Genomic DNA, 16,132 nt, shown 5'->3' on the forward strand with positions numbered 1-16,132 from the left:
TTTGTTTTGTACTAGTAATGTGTGACCTGGCTTAGAGTTGGAAAAGACTGCTTCACCTGTAGGATCCATGAGCAGGATGATGGTCTTGAAGTGCTTCATTTTCAGATAAGACAGAATAAATGGTAACAAGCTTTCAGTTAAATTTCCAGTTAAAAATTTAAGGGCATGTGATGATGGTGTTTTGTGGTTTGTCACTAATTTGTCCAATAATGCTGGGAAGCCCTCAAGTAAACTGTGAAATTGATAGATGATGTTTGATCTCCGAGAGAGGTGTTTTATTTGTTTTGTTTTGTTTTATTTGTTTGGTTTTTGGTTCACTTTTTTGTTTTGTTTTGTTTGTTTATTTGTTTTGTTTCATTGCCAGTGGTGAATCTGTAGAGCTACCAGCAAAGGCCACGAGGTAACAGTCTCTCAGTTCTAAAAGGAAGGTGGGAAGAGAATCTGCATCATAGGAGCACTCTTGGAAACTTGGAGCTGAGGCAACAACTTGAAGCAGAAAAATATGTTAATTAAAAAACTATACGAGGCCAAAACAGCAATTCAAGGTCCCAACAGAGCACATCCATGATGAGCATTCAAACCAAACATCTTTGATACTGGAAGTTTTCCTTGGCTGATTCCCTTTATTACTATAATCCAAGCAAGTGTTAATGTATATCCTGAAAAGATAAGAAGATTTCCCAGAAGTATTCCTGTACGAACACTATTAACCAATCCTTTAATGTATTCTGTTCTTTTTTGGCTAAAGAATAGAGTGATAAATAAATGTCTTGAGAATCAATAAATCTATTCAGTACATACTTATTTGAAGCCCATGATTAAGTAAACCTTAGTAATTTGGTACTCAATGTGTTGAGGATATTTTTCCTGAAACAATCAAACTCTTCTAGTCTTCCTAGGGAATTGTATTGCTAGTAAAGTCATTAGTGTTTGCACATCAGTTTTGAGCCAAATTATGAATATCCCTGAATGCAAAGGGGTAAGTTTCTAAACTACATCATTACAGAACAAGTGTATTGAGAATAAGATCTTTTTTTAATCCAAAGTGCTTGGGGAGTTTACCCCTGAGTATTCAAATTAATCATTAATCACAAAAGCAATTTGTTGGGCATTTGAAAATCGTTACCAGTTTAAAAGACTTTGTTTCTGTTTCAAAGCTTTCAGTGGGCAAAAAAGCTGCAGCTGTCACTTGAGAATACCCAATCTACATAGCAATTTAAACACTGTTTTTACAACAGACACTTGTGGTTTCATTTTCACATTTTTTTGTGATCTACTTTAATATCTATCAATTATTCATAGCAGGGGAAAATAACCTTCAGTAAGCAAGTATGTTGAACCTGGCACATTCAAAGCCAGTTTGCAGAGTTCCTCATGGGACAAATTGGTGGGAAGCATCTTACCCCACAGAAGTACAACAGCAGCTTCAAGCTGAGTTTGTGTAAACTTTTGTGGAGGCTTTGTGGTGAAAAGTAAGTGACATTGGCAGTAAGGCAAAAGATACAGAAATTTTCAGGAGGTTGTTGCTCTCTTAATTGTAGTGTGATCTTGATCCAGTGTAACTTTACAAGAGCATATCAATTTGGTATTTAACAACCCCCTCCTCAGTAAACAGGCAGCTCTGAAATCTGCCATTCTGTCACAGATGTGTAAGTCCTGGGCATTTTGACTTTTGGAAAAACCTTCACTAAGTTGCTTTAGGAATTACCATTGTTACAGTGGCACATAGCTGCAGAGACCCAGATAGAGAGAAGGAATATTTGAATTTCTATGTGTTTTAGACTTTAAAAAAAATGCCTGTATATGGTGATATTGTTTTACTAAACTATATAGATTTTGTTATTTGTGTACAAGGATAATTTACACTTTTTACTCTATAAAAATGGGAATGTGTTTCAAAACTAAATGAAAGAAATTAGTCATGTAAAACACTATACTAGTTTGCAAACAAACCAGTGGGAGACTCCAAGTCAGAAATACAATTTAATAGGAAAATTAAAATAAATGCAATAATGCAGAAACACTGAGAAAGTCAGAATATCACCTGACACCCTGTGGGTCAGGGTGTTGGTAGCAGTCTGATTAAATGGTGGCTGCAGTCCTCCTGCAGTGACAGATGTGATTCTGTTGGAAGCGGTGATCCTGCAGAAGGGTGCAGTTTTCCTCTGAAGGTCCAATGGTGGTTTTGTAGCTCTTTTCCTCTGGGAATTCAGTGGATAAGGCCAGTTGTGGTGTTGCAAAACTCAGATTATATCCGGGTAGGAATGTTTGGTTCCTCCCCCTGGGCAGAGCATCTCACAATGGTATGGTGTAATTTTAAGAGTTATGCAGTGACTCTCGGTGGTCCATTAACAGAAGATATCCCCCGGAGTTATGAAGGATGAGTCATGAAGGAGATAAAGAACACTGCCCCATTGTTTTAACAGTTTATGGAGATGGTGATAGAATACATACTTTGGGTACATCTTACATTGTAACCTAAGACAAGATGTACCTATTTTTTCTTGTCTATGGCAAATCTCCTTCCTAGGAGGCCTTTTCTTTCCCTTGATGTGAGGCAATAATAGGCATTTCATGTTAAAAAAAATATACATATTCTTTATTAAGCTCCTCAGGGAATTTTTGGGAAGGTAATTTACTATTTCACACAGGATCTTTTTACATGGGATGACACATATATGTTACATTTTTATTTCAGGTGATATCTGCTTTGTGATGGCAGATAACCGTAAGTGTGAGTTGGGGGCTGGAGAAAAAAAATTGCTTTAGCCTTACTGGAAAATTAAAAAAAAAATTGCTTTAGACTTATCAGTTTATTCTTAATTAGGGCCCACTAAGCTGGAGTTTGGGACAGTCAGTAAAAACAATATATGGATGCAGCTTCATTTCTGAAACCCTTGCGCAGATCAGGAAATCTGGTAAGTAAAAGATCAGGTAGAATGTGTGTTCTACTTGCAAAATCATAATTGTTGTGATTCAAATACCCCATTTGCCTTACCAGATTTAGACTGAGTTTACTTTTAAGTGGATGGGAAATTTAATAGGCAAACACGTGGCAAAAAACTATTTACCGAGCAAGAGTGGTAAGTGGTTTATGCAAGCCCATGCTCAGATTGTAATTAAATAGTCACAGATATAAATACTTCTTCCATTTTATGATAATTCTCACCTTAGAAGAATTTCTGTACTGGTGTATTGATACAACCTGTAATTATCTGCTATAAGAAAACAGCTGGAGGCAGCCCATGGGAATAGCCAACTAAGCCCCAATTATCCCATCAGAGCTGGAGTGGAAGAAAGAAGCTTCAGGACACGACACAGGAGGGGACTGGACTTTTGGACTCTCAGTTACAAATACTATTGTAGAGGTGCAGATGAACTCCTGTCTCTGTGCTGATCCTGTGGCTGCCTGACTGAGATGCTTATCTTTTACATCCTGGCAGAGAGCTGACCAAAACTTTTTAATTGCATGACTCCAACAAAGTCCATTCTTTGCTTACTGAGCTGCAGAATACCTTGAGCCCTCCACTGTTTGAGAAATGTAGGAAAAATAATTGGAAACTAATTTGTCTCCCTGAAATAAATGCTCAAACTTAGGGGAAAGAAAAACCAAAAACAACCCCGCAAAAATTAGTTTCTTCCTTCTTTTGTCAACACAAAACTTGTAGGTGAAAGATAGATTTCATAAACATAGCTGGAAATGCTCTGTTTTCCACCTTAATTTCTACATGGGTGGGAAAAGCTCAGAGCTGTTTCAGATGGCACTATAGGATTTGTAGATCAGAAACTATTATGGAAATAAAGAAGATATTATACAATGTTATCGACAGAATATATGATTCTAAAAAGTTGGTATCACCTTGCTCTGCTGGAAGTCCTTTTATTTCCCCTTCTAATTTCTTGGTGAAAATTCCACCGGAGAAGAGTATTATCTGCTCGAAAACAATGATTAAAAGTGTAGGAAATACTTAAACATCTCCTTCTGAATACAAACCTGACTGAAGTAAACAGGAAAATGCCTATTAATTTACCATGCATAAGGCTGTGGTCTTTGTAGAAAAGCTTGTGATTGCACAATCTACGTCTGAGTTCCAGTGTGTTTTTTTAAATATGCCTTTAAAATGTACTGCATGATATGACAGCAAAGGGCAGAGTTGAATTGTACATTCATAGAAACAGGATGCTCCAGTGGCTTGTAAGATGCAATAAGACCCAGCTCCTTATCAGATAAATTACTATCAGGCCCAAAGTGCCTTCATCCACCCTCACTCCTCTGTGAAAAGAAGATAAAATACTCAGCTGAGAAATGTTGAAAAGTATCAATGTGCCACAAGGGAAAATGTAGCTACCAGGACCAAGAGCATGTCAAGCCCTGGAAATAGGAGTAATCACAGGAGACAGGGACATCTCCAGAACTCTTCAGCATCTATAGTTTTCCAGAACCTGCTGATTTCCAAAGATCAAGCCAAATTCTCAGTATGAGGAATGAGTCAATAGATGTTGACAGGCAAAAAATGTGGTTGGTGAAGAAAAAAAAACCCTTTATGCAGGAGCATAAAGCTTTTGCTCTGCAATTTAAACAAAACCCAACAAAGCTTGTTTCAGACTATTATAGTTTTGTGTTTGGTTGGTGATAAATTGAGGAAATCTTTGGTTTAGTGTTTAAAAACATCAGTAAAGAAAGTCAGTAGATAGTTAGCTAAGGGCCTCAGCACAAGCCGAGTTATGAAATTGGGATTAACCAAAGTAAGAAGGAATCTGCAAGACTCAAGGGTCAAACATCCAAGAGGAATTTTACTGTGGTATATAATTTTGGCAATTATAATGTGATTGTGCCTAGATCTTGTAATACCTCAATGCACATGTATCTGCATTGACATATCTTGTCTACTGACATCTCATTAGAGTTGACAAATGCTTCTCAGTGGTATGTTCTCTGTAAAATATTTTTGTTAATGTCATGAAAGCCCTGTGCTCTATTCTTATTTGGATATATATTTGTGCCAAAGGTATGACAAGTTTGTGTCACTACATCTTCCCGCTGTCATCCAGTTATTCTGCTGGAGTCACCAGCAGTTTTTATTCAGTCTGCATAGCCAGAGTTCTTCCCACAAAATCTAGGATGCGATTGAAGAGCAGGATGTATACCTGGGTCTTGAGGTAACCTCATTTTTTCTTGCTGGCATGAGAAAAAGTGTACTAGTTTGAAAGCAAATTGGTGGGAGATCCCAAGTCAGAAATACAATTTAATAGGAAAATTAAAATAAATGCAATAATGCAGAAACACTGAGAGAGTCAGAATATCACCTGACACCCTGTGGGTCAAGGTGTTGGTAGCAGTCTGATTAAATGGTGGCTGCAGTCCTCCTGCAGTGACAGATGTGGTTCTGTTGGAAGCGGTGATCCTGCAGAAGGGTGCAGTTTTCCTCTGAAGGTCCAATGGTGGTTATGTAGCTCTTTTCCTCTGGGAATTCAGTGGATAAGGCCAGTTGTGGTGTTGCAAATCTCAGATTATAGGGTAGGAATGCTTGGTTCCTCCCCCTGGGCAGAGCATCTCACAATGGGATGATGTACTTTTATCAGTCATACAGTGAGACATTGATGGCCAATTAACAGCAAATATCCCCCAGAGGGAGTTATCAGGGATGAGTCATTGAAGAGATAAAGAATACTGCCTCACCTGGTCTTAGCAGGTGGTGATAAAATACATACTTTTGGATACATCTCACACTGTAACCTAAGACTAAGAGGAATGCGACTGTATCACTCTAGCAATACACAAATTAAATATCTTTTAAGAAAAATAAATTTGACTCCATGTAGAATTGTGGAAGAACTACAGGACATCTTCAGTAGGACTGACGTAAAGTGACCTCAGAAGAAATCAACTTTCTTCAGACAAAGAAACAAAACAGTAATGTCACACTTTTTTGGTCAATTTTATTCCCCCTCTCTCCCGCAAACTTCAAAAATAAACTTTCTGACCATAATGCATGAATGCTTGGTCTCTTTGCAGTGGTTCTGACAGCTGGAGGAAACCTGTATTGCTGCTCATATGTATTCTATTTGACAAGCTTTATTTTAGTAGGTTTCAAAAGCAATAGAGATATGACAGTGTGTGGATAAGACTGGATTCTGTGACTCCATGGGCAGTAGAAGATATCTCAGAGCGAGTTCTCTACACAAAAATTAGTACTGATTTGGAAATATCTTTTTTTTATCATTAGTATGATTTGGAAATATCTTTTTTTTGGTAGATTAAATGAACCAAAGGTGAACACTAAATGTAATATTTCCTTTTCAATTATTAGAATGATATACTACAGAAAATTTAATTTGAAGAAAAACGGAAATTTCAATATGTGAAAAACTGAATTCTAGTGCTTTTGGAAGAGAGCGGAAGTTTAGAAAGCATGCTATCCAAAATTCATATAATTAAGTTACTGAAGAAAGTGTAGAGAGTTTAATAACATTCCTGTCTCATAAATTCTGCATGATCACATTACTTTAGGCTTTGTTCAACAATACCAAATCAGTTTTATTGACTTAAGTTGTAATATTTTAAAGCTTTATAAATCATAATAAAACCAGCCTCACTTTTCCACATGAGACAAAAATATGATGTGGTATTTAAATAAGGCCAGGGGAGAAAGAGGCAAGTGGAACAATTTTAGTATTTCAGAAAGTTTTAAGACTGCACACTTCTATTTTCTAACCAATTTCTAGGGACAGTGGATTGTTTCAATTGTTCCAATTTTGAAATTGTACAAATTTTTTGGAACAATGTTGGGCTCTTCCCAGTGGCTGGTGTGGGGCTGTATTTTGGATTTGTGCTGAACACAGGGTTGATAACACAGAGATGTTTTTGTTATTGCTGACCAGGGCTTACACAGAGACAAGGCTTTTTCTGCTCTCATTACCAGCCACGCTGGAGAGGGAGCTGGGGGTGCTTGAGAAGGCAGGCGGAGACACAGCCTGGAGAAGTGACCCCAAGGGACCAAAGGGATATTCCAGACAGTATGGCATCATGCTCAGTATATAAAGTGAAGGGAAGAAGGAGGAAGGAGAGGACGTTTATACTGATGGTGGTATCTTCCCCAGTCACTGTTACCTCTGATGGGGCCCTGCTGTCCTGGAGATGGCTGAACACCTGTCTGGCCATGGGAAGCAGTGAATTAATTCCTTGTTTTGCTTTGTTTTGCTTGTGTGTGTGGCTTTTGCTTCCCCTGATAAACTTTCTTTATCTCAACCCATAAGTTCTCTTCCTTTTACCCTTCCAATTCTCTCTCCAAAATCAGAATACCCCATGTTCCTTGCATTCCATGAGAACATGTTCCATGTTCTTTTGCTCTTTCCTACCTTGAAGAGTGCAGAAAACATACAGATAATAAGGAAACCTGAAAGCTGAATGTTAAACCCATCAGTAGACAGTAGAAAATAAATAATATTCTCACTGTATTCCATCTGTCTTTGATTTACAGCCAAAACATGCTCCATATGCTGCTCTGCTGATTCAGATGTAAGTGAATATCTTAATCGAGATATGGAATCTGGGAGGGATACGAACTACTTTATAAATTAGAACAGTTGCAGAGCTAGTGGATTTTGTGATTTTTGAGCTACACAGTTGTGGTAAGGGAATGGACTTATTAGTTGGGAAAGGCTTGTTAAAAATTGTGCACTGATGTGTGATGAGATATTAGGGAGTCAGAGCTTTATAACCTAATAAGGAAAGATTAGAGTGTATATAACTGATATTTGTAATTCTATTCCGTCTTTAACAAAAAAAAAAAAAAATCATATTTTTAAATCTTATCGAAAGCCAGTGCATACAAAGAAAGTAGGAAATTTTATTTGTTTTCAGAGTAAAAAGTTAGTCTCTGCTTTACATGTTCTTTTATTAATGGCATAGCTTTAAAAAGCTTCACAATACTGGGATGAACTTTCTTGTATGACCCACATTCAAAATATACTGCTTTATTTCTGGTGGCTCTTTCTATCCCTACTGGAACTGTTTTTCTAGCTGCTGTTTCTTTCAGAAGCTAAGAAATACTGCAGAGGAGTGCTCTATTAAATGTTACCTCCAGGAAAAACTGAGAAGTTCTAATTAGCCTCAGAATGCAACTACAACTGTGCCAAACCTCTGACATTTACAGAGGTAAAAGGAGGTTGAAAGATTTGGGGTTTTGTTTTTCACTTTTATGTTTCTATCGGTAAAGTTGGATTTTACTTTCAGTGAAAATGTTGGTGGAAGTTCTGAATAGCTCACAAATTAAAATTCTGTCTTCAGAATTTTTCAGAATAGTTTTCAAGAACTGGCTAATTGGCTTTTCTTAAGCTTTGTGCACACACCACATAAAACATAAAGCATCAAACTTTCCCAAAATGCTATTTCTTTTCTTATAGCAAATATAATTTGAAAATAATGAAAGATTATTTAAAAGGTCTGATAGTGTTCATTTCAAGGTTAGTAGATTTTAGACTGGCATTCAAAGATTTAGGGGCTAGCATTTCAAATGCAGATGTAGTAATCGCTAAGATTTTCAGAAATTACTATTATATATAAAAAATCCTCAATCTAGAACTAAAAGTAAAGGTATTTTAAAATTCTTACCATTTTTATTAATTGAGAAAATGGAAGAAACTGCAGTGATATTGAACAAATGTGAGAAAATAAATGTTAGAAGATAAATATTTATTTTTACTATATATTTCCTTACTTTATATGCCTTCTGTACCTTTCATAATTTGATCTTACACAAAGTGGTGAGAAAAAGATATAGGGAATGTCTTGCGAATCCATGTATATTTTGAACATCATGGTGATGCAATACCCATGGCAAAGAATAAGAATTATTTTGCTGAAAAGCAGACAAAATCAGTTGATTGTGCCTATAGTAGAAATTACTTGGCAGTTGCTGTAAGATATTGACTGCTGTGGGAGGTGTTCAGCAGAGCCTCTAGATAAAACTGCAGTCAGGGCCCACTATTCCCCCAAAAGCTGCCAGTTAATGTCCAATTAAACTTTCAGGAGGAGGAGTTACTCAGCTTAAAGACTGAATCATGGATCAACACACACAGAAAGAGGAAGAATTGAGAGAATACACAGGCATTTAGAATAGCAGAAGTCCGGTCTCAGACTCAGAACTGGGATGGAGATGAAGTAGAACAGTTGAAATATTATATTATTTGCAAGAATAAAACATTTAAAAATTTCCATTCAGCATGATACAGTAATTTTTAAGCCTGAACCCATATGCAGCAGACACTGAACTAGTTTTCCTAAACCAGAAAAGTGTATGTACAAATGTATTTCATATACAAGAAAGAAGATTTAATTATTTGTAATCCAGTTCTCTAATACCTGAGTTGTCTCATTGCCTCACTTAAACAAGTAGGTGAGATTTAGACAGAAGTCTTCCACTGTCCCCAAACTTACTGCTTAGCATGCATAGGTGCCCTAAGCAGATCAGAGAATCACAGAAAGGTTTGGGATGGAAGAGACCCTACAGATTACCTCATTCCAACTCTCTGCCGTGGGCAAGGATGGGGGATACTTTCACTGGGTAAGGTTGCTCAAAGCCCCATCCAACTTGTCCTTGAACATTTTCAGGCATGAAACACGAATGTCCATGGTGTTTATGTTCCTGCTGCATATGCAACAACGAGGTGGTGAGGTGGCCAAGGCTGATTTCAGAACCTAGTTTGCTTCATTGTTGCGGCGGGCGTCCGACTGTCGGTGATCTCTGACACTGCTAGCAGCAGAATGGCTGGCAACAACACCCTGAGGGATCTGTGGGGTGCAGGGGGAAACCCTCCGGTCCTGGGAGCTCCACGATGGTGTGGTCGCATGGCGCAGGTAACAAGGAAGGGATGGGTGCAACTGAAGTGCCAAAACTGGATATATTTATTAAATAAATAAAAGGACACAAACGAGGGTGCAAAACAAAACATAAAGAGGCTGCTTCAGACGTCCCCGAAGTGGGGCTGACACACACACACACACAAATACATTATGTATATATATATATATATATATATATATATATATATATATATATATATATGTATATGTTCTAGAAGCCTTCTGGCCAATCATGGGCTGTTGATCCGTATGACCACTCCCAACTGGTCCCAGAGTCCTCTGCAGAGTCCTTTGCTCCTCACCATAAGTTGCCTGGATGTCATTAGTTGTAGATTCTTATTTCTTGAGGCCTGAGGTTGGCTGTCTGTAGTGTGGCTGTGTGGCCAGTTTGTGGCCTGTTCCCTCCAGCACAAGCTCCCACACTTCATAACTTCTGAAAAGGGAAAAAGAAGCTGTAAAGCTCTGCTGGTGCATACTATGATGTGCTGACACATGCTACGTGATGGAAATTTCCTTTGGCTGACTGACTACAGTTTGTACAATGGAAGTGTCCACCTGACTCTGTCTTGTCCTGTCCTGCTCAGTGTGTTTCCACTGCTGCAGGCAGCAGTTTCATTACAAACTTCAGAATATGAATTTTTTCATATTAGGAGAGAGCTTTCACCTCAGATCTTGTTTCTTGCCTTGATGGGCTTAGCAGCAGAGTTAAGATGGTGAGAGGTGTGTGAGAGTTGTCACAGACAGTTAGTAGATACCTGAATTTTTGCCACTTAGAGACAGGGTGTAAAGCTACCAAGCTGGTTGTCGAAATGAGTTTTTTGATGGTTCCTAATAGCACAGTTAAATTAGGATATTGGAGTTTCTTGGTAGCCAAAAAACTTTTAAAAGCAAATACCAAATATGGTGGTATAGAAAAAGGGAACAGTGAAGAGATATTTGTCTTTTCCCCCACATTTCAAAATGAAAACTGCAGTTAAAATGCTGCATTGGATTTATGCCTATTTGCACAAACACATGCATATTTATGTCATGAATTTCCCTGAAGTGTACCTAAGGCAAAGTGAATACTGAAATCTAATCCATCCTTTTGCATAAATGTCTGAATTCTCTCTTCCTCTTCTCGAGTTTCTCTTTTTCTTCATCTTAAATTCATAAAGGATCCAAAGAAAGCATCAGAATATTTTTACTCTAATAGCAGCTTTAAACATGAATACTGTGCTGGTCTCTATGAAGCTACATAATATGAATATTTTTTTATTGTCGATCAGATTTTGAAGCACTCTATTTCTCTGTTGTCCTTCTTCAGGGTAAACATCCTTTCTATAAAACATGACTGCTTATATGTCTGTAAGTGTATGAAAAAAATAAATTGTTCATGATCTGACCCATAAAGAAATATTTATTCTTGGTAAGATACTAAGCTGTTGTATGACTTGGGAGAAACAACTCTGCCTCTGTATTTCCTGACAGCTGTGAAACAATTCTACTTCAAAAGTCACAGGATTTGAATTTCAAAATAATTTACAGGCTGGAAGCAGGGCTTTAATGTTTTTAAAACTTTAGCAGGCAACTGAGAAAGAAGCTGAAAATTATTCTAAGTGTCAGGAGAATAGTAATTTTCATGTGTACAGGGCTTTAAAATTCTGATATTCTTCCTTCAGAAAAGTTGGAATGAGCACCTTAGTCCCCTTGGAACTAAATGGACAAAAAGAATAACCCCAAAACTCTCAAGAGACCTGCAAACGACTGAGGCATGGACTCAGACTGGCAGGGAATCTGAATTCTTTATTCAAAGAAACAAGCTGGTTTTATACACTTCTTCAAGGCACAGCATTTCCTTATATGGTAATTCTCACTATGCGACTTATCACACATAGCCACATCAGCGATGCTTTCTCAGTGCCCCTGTATGGGGTAATTGCGTGCTGTTCAGGCGTTTGGCAGGTTCCAGCAGCCTCCTCTCCATAGGAGTGTGCTGTGTGGCACGTCCTCCCCACAAGGTCAGGCAGAGACAATCTTCTTTGTGCTGTTATGGTGTTCTGCAGGTGACTCCCACAGGTGACTCAATTCTATCCTATCTCTTCCCACAACTCCTTCTTTTTTGTGTTATACAAACAAGAATCACAAAGAAAAAACACCCCCAACATTCGAACATGTTTGGCCCACCACCCAAACCAAACAAGCACCATTCATCTTGTTCCCTCAGCTTCCCCACAAGCTGATGATGAAGTTGGAGTAACCAAGGCTGGTTGGACTACTCTTGCAGGTACCCATTGTGGACTGAAATCTCTGGAAACACAAGCATATCCTTGACCCCAGGTTATCAACAGAAAGGGTCCTTCTCATTTTCTATTTTCAAGATTCTTAGTGAGTCTAAGTAAGCCTGTGATCCACAAGAATGTAATTGTATGGGGATAGGTCATTATGAATGCAATTCAAAAAATTAAGAACACACAAGGTTTTCATGAGGGTATATCCCATCCCCGCACTCCCTCTTTCTTGTTTTAATAACTGTAACATGAATATATTTCAACCTTTGAAATTCTGGAGAGTGTGTAACATAACATGCACTTCTCCTACAATGAAAAGTAAAACAATACATCTAATAAAACAAAAAGCACACACGCAACAAAAATAAACAAGGTAGTATCTTCAACTACCTAAATACCATCACCCAGAGTCTTCAATTGCAGGGAGCCCCATTTCACAGTGAGAACCTGAAAAACCTTTTCCAGACAAGGTTTCCAAGTTTACCTCAAAAGGGGATCCATTTTTTGTAAGACCAAATTAGCAAGTCAAAGTGACTTGACTACATTTTTAGCGCAGAAACACCTGGGTCTGATGGCATACTTCCCTAACCAGCCAGGACCAGGACTTGTCCAGGGCCCAAGCCTTGACTGGGAAGGTTTCCCTAAAATACCTACAGGCAAACCTTTATTAATATCAGTTAAGAACATGACTTCACAAGAGCTTATCTTCCCCATGAACATGGGGACAGATCAAAATACCCAATAACTGGTAACAACACACATCTCCTTCCCATGAATGGAGACAGTGATTAGACAGACAGAACCTCGGGAAACAAAGCTAAAAGGGAATGTTTCTGCCTGTGGACAGGAACTGAAAATATGCAATATAAAAAAGAAAAGGTTTTGTGTAATTTCAGTTTGAAAGAGCAACTTACAGATCACAGTTATTACAGGAGCATCAATAACAAAAAGCAATCAGTACAATGCAGGGGGGTCACAAGTTGATATGGTAAAAAGTACAATCCCTGAGATCTGAATTACAAAAACAGGAGACCTCCATGCACCAGCTGCAGGAATGACATGCCCAGCCCACAGCCGCCCCTGCACAAGCCAGTGCAAATGCTGCAGCCCCCCTGAGGAAGGGGAGTCTGCAGGAGGCTACAATCCATGGCAGGCAGGTGGCTCAGGACTGCGCTGCTGTGTGCCTGCCAGTGCTGCCAGGTTCCCTGGGTTGCCTCCTCACTGCCCACATGCAGAGAGCCGAGCTCACTCTGCTGGAACTGCTGTGACTCTGGCACTGCATTCACCACTGTCCCTGGCTGTGCCATGCGCTTGTTACCACAGCACAATTTTGCCATGAGCTCACCGCCATGCTCGCCACCGCCACTACAGCGCCCTGCCCTTGCAGCCCCACACGCCCCACCATCCACCATTTCTGCTGCCGCTGCTGCACTCTCATAGAGGGCAGGCAGAGAGGGAATATGCTGCCAGGTAGGGCCCCCCCAGCTACAGCCATTCACTGCGACATGGCTCCAGCTGATGCTGCATGGCACGGGACGGCGTGAGCTCTTTGAAATCTGCATCCACCTCTGATGCAGCTTGTTTTCTCAGCGCTGCCCACCGACCACATGGATTGGGGCAGAAAAGATCTGGCTCCCCCCAGAATTGATAACTTGGTCCCACAAACCATTCCCTAAAGTGTCCCATGTCCAAGGGTCAAAAACATTGGTATTATCTAAAGTTGGTTCACAGTTTTTTGCCCAGAATAAGAGTCTGTTCAAATCTGTAGATTCAACTTTCCTGCCATGTTTTTTCAAAATGTGTTCCAATGTCTCTGTGATGTTCTGTTGTCCCTGGGATACGCTATTCCCCATAGTTGTTGGCTGCTACCCTCCATCCTGTGGAAAGGTCAATTGGCACCTAAGTTAGCTACTCATTAATACGAAAAAAGCACTTTTGTTTAATAGCTATGATTTTAAATCCTGAGTACTCAGACATACAGATCCATCATTTTTACAGACAGCTTTTAAATTACTTTACTGCAGTTTTGATACAATATTCTAGCTGAGAAATCTTCATCATCTTCCATTTTTCTTGGCGTGTTGATTTGGCACAGCCAGATTTTTTGGTATCAGGGGAGGGACACAGGTAGCTTCTGTGAGAACAAAGCTTCTGCTAGAAGTTTTGGTCTTGTCAGACAGAGCCAATCTCTGATGGCTTTGAAGATGGACTTGCTGCTGGCCCAAATATGGAGGTTGGTAATGCCTCTGTGATGACATATTCAAGGAGAAAATCAAACCAGCGCACACCCAGTTTTTTTCCAGGAGTGGGGATCTGCTGAGGCTGCAGCCGACACCATCTTGGCGCAGCCTGTGGTGTGCCTTGCCTGCCTAGCCGCCCTTAGTGAGCTGCACTACGGACAAAAGGGCAGGGGCAACAACTTTGCCTTCCCTGTTCCTTGCATGAGGAGAGCTGTTAAATAGCGCCAGCGCCACGGCAGCTGCCGCTGCCCATGGAATGGCAGCAGGGCTGCCTGACCGGTAGCGGAAGCATGACGAGCCCCAACAAGGAACCTACAAGAGATCAGCTTCTTGGCAGTGAGAAATGTTGCTCACCTTTAAAAATTTAAAAGGTTTATTAAAAACCTTAACAAAATACAACAAAGGACTGAATAAGGAAAAAGGACAGCGTGTGCTGGGAGCAGGTGACCCGGCAGCCACGAGCTCATCTACTCTGGCTGCTCTGCCTTTCATATCCCTGGAGGTTACATCAGGTCACCCTCACCCCTCCCAAAGTCTGTCAGACAACTCTTTGCCATTTACTGGTGGAGACTTTCTTGCAACCTGATTGGAGGTCAGGTGTTGTCATGCCATGCCCCCCCAGGAACAAGCTTTGTAAGGGGCACAGGTACACGCCTTCTCTCTACATGACCCGGACAACCCAGGCTGTCCAGTGGCAACAATGCAGAGGGGAAAAGGGGACTATGGGGAGATTAGAGGATGTCCCAGCAACAAACTACAACAATATAACCATACATCAACAAAACTTCTCTTAACATACACACAATATTCATCTCTTAATTGTGAGAGCCAATCATCTCATTACTCATCTATAACATTGGCGCTGTAGGATCTTGCAAGAATCTTTGAATTAGTGGAACCTGTTGGCAATGGTACCTACAAGCAGCAGTTTTTCTTCTAGTCAGAGAAGAGGAGAAAGTGAGGACATGTAAGAGAAAACATGGCAGCACCAAGGTCAGTGGAAAAGAAAGAAGGGGAGGAGGTGCTCCAAGAGTTGGAGTAGATACTTCTCTCAAGGTGTAGTGAGGACTATGGTGGAACAAACTGTCCCCCTGGAATCCATGAAGTCTGTGGGGGATGCAGAGATCCACTTGCAGCCTGTGGGAAAAGTGCTGAAGCTGGAGCAGGTGGATGCCAGAGAAAGATGTGATCCAGTGGGTGACCCAAATGGAGAGAGGGCCCCTGCTTCCAGAGATAGAGAGAGCCCTTGCTTCCAAACTAGAGCAGCCTATCCTGCACCCCGTGGATGAGTGACCCATGCCACAACAGTTTTGGGAAGACTGTTTGCCTGTGGGAGGGATCCCACAGCACAGCAGAAAAAAAGACTCCTCTCCCTGAATGAATGGGAAAAGATCTTGAGAGATGAACTGACCAAACCCCCATGCCCTGTCTCCATGTGCTATTGGCAAGAAGGAGGGAGGGGCTATGGAGAAAAAAAGGTATTTTAAAGACTTGTTTTACTTCTCATTGTCCTCCTCTGACTCTATTATTAATAAATTTACTTTATACCTTTAAATTTGAACCTATTTTGCCCTTAGAATTTTTTTTCTCCCAGTCTTTATCTCAGCTCATGAACCCTTTGTTCATTTTTTCCCTCTCCTCTGCCCAACTGTAATGAAAGAGGGTAAGTGAATGACTTTTGTGAGGGTCTAGCATTTGGCGTTTGGCAAACCACAACGCTTGGCATTTCCTTTTCAGGAGAATTTTTATTGGTTTAT

The sequence above is a fragment of the Vidua chalybeata genome, chromosome 4 (genome assembly GCF_026979565.1).
Source record: "Vidua chalybeata isolate OUT-0048 chromosome 4, bVidCha1 merged haplotype, whole genome shotgun sequence".
Classification (NCBI taxonomy): domain Eukaryota; kingdom Metazoa; phylum Chordata; class Aves; order Passeriformes; family Viduidae; genus Vidua; species Vidua chalybeata.